Source organism: Geospiza fortis, unplaced genomic scaffold (assembly GCF_000277835.1).
Source record: "Geospiza fortis unplaced genomic scaffold, GeoFor_1.0 scaffold112, whole genome shotgun sequence".
Taxonomy (NCBI): Eukaryota; Metazoa; Chordata; class Aves; order Passeriformes; family Thraupidae; genus Geospiza; species Geospiza fortis.
Window position 1 is genome coordinate 700,821 of NW_005054298.1, and position 1,089 is coordinate 701,909.

General features: G+C 50.9%; 1 protein-coding gene across 1 annotated transcript in view; it reads right to left on the reverse strand.

The window, feature by feature from the left end:
• ACVR2A (activin A receptor type 2A) overlaps nt 1-1,083 on the reverse strand; it is a 51,924-nt gene extending 50,841 nt beyond the window's left edge. The window contains exon 1 of the mRNA XM_005415722.3: nt 1-1,083. This exon is cut by the window's left edge and continues 158 nt beyond it. The gene's annotated coding sequence lies outside the window, so the exon portion shown is untranslated.
• Between the last annotated feature and the right edge of the window lie 6 nt (nt 1,084-1,089).

Sequence of the window (1,089 nt, forward strand, 5' to 3'; positions counted from 1 at the left end):
TTTATAGCAACATTCCTGCAGCAGGTAGTGTTCATAAAACACTAAAAATCAGGTTGTTTAGACACTGACGACCTCCCCGCGGCTCTTTCTAGAGAGAATCCGGGTTGAGGGAGGGATAAATATATTTGGAACCGTGTTTCAAAACACACGTGTCATTTGGCTTCTGTACAAACGGTGGCAAAATTCAATTCATAAAAGTAATGCTACGAATCCACTTAAAAAAAAATTAAAAACCAAAACAAAATAAGTCAACGATTAAGCTGCTGAGCACGACGAAGTCTCTGAGTCTCCAAGTGTTTTCCACATCAGGCGCCGTGAAGGATCATCCCTGGTGGGTGCGAGTGTCGGGGGGTCGGATCGGGATCAGTCCGAGGCGATGTTTTCGTCCTGCCTTCCCCCCTTCACACCCCGTGTAGTGTTTGGGAGAAGAGCAGCTCCATTCCAGTTCCAAACCTCGGGGCGAAGAGAGGAAGTTTTTTTTTTCTTTTTGTCAGTTTGTCGATGAAAAACTACCTTAAAAACCAGCCACCAGCCACACGTGGGTTTTCTTTAATAAATGCTGAGGGATTTAGCGTAGCCCAGGAGAGGGGAAAGGGGGAAACAACAGTCTGGGAGCAAACAAACCTTCGGGCTCCCCGGGAAGTGGCAAATCTCTAGTCCTTGGCCAGGCAGCGAGAGCAGTGCATCCCCCCGTGTTCGCCGCCCTTCTCCAGCACCAGCACTCCCGAATCCCAGCAAGATTTCCAGTTCTTCTAGGAGATTTCCATCCCCTCCCCCCGCGAGAGGCTATATTTGGTATTTAACACACAAGAGTGGCTGGGGAGAGGGGGACCAAAAAAAAAAAAAAAAAATTAAAAAATAAAATGCAGTATCCAGGCGCTGGGGAGGAGGGTGGTATATATTCTTTGTGGCAAATCCTTGCCGAGTGCCGTGCTTCCAGGAGAACCGGGCTTCTTTGGAAGGGAGGCGGCTGTGCCTCACGGCGGGCTGGGGCTGGATGGATCCAGGCTCCTCCGGCTCCTCACGGGTCCTGGATGGATCCACGCTCCTCTCCCTCCTCACGGACACATCTCCTCCCCGCCCCCCCCC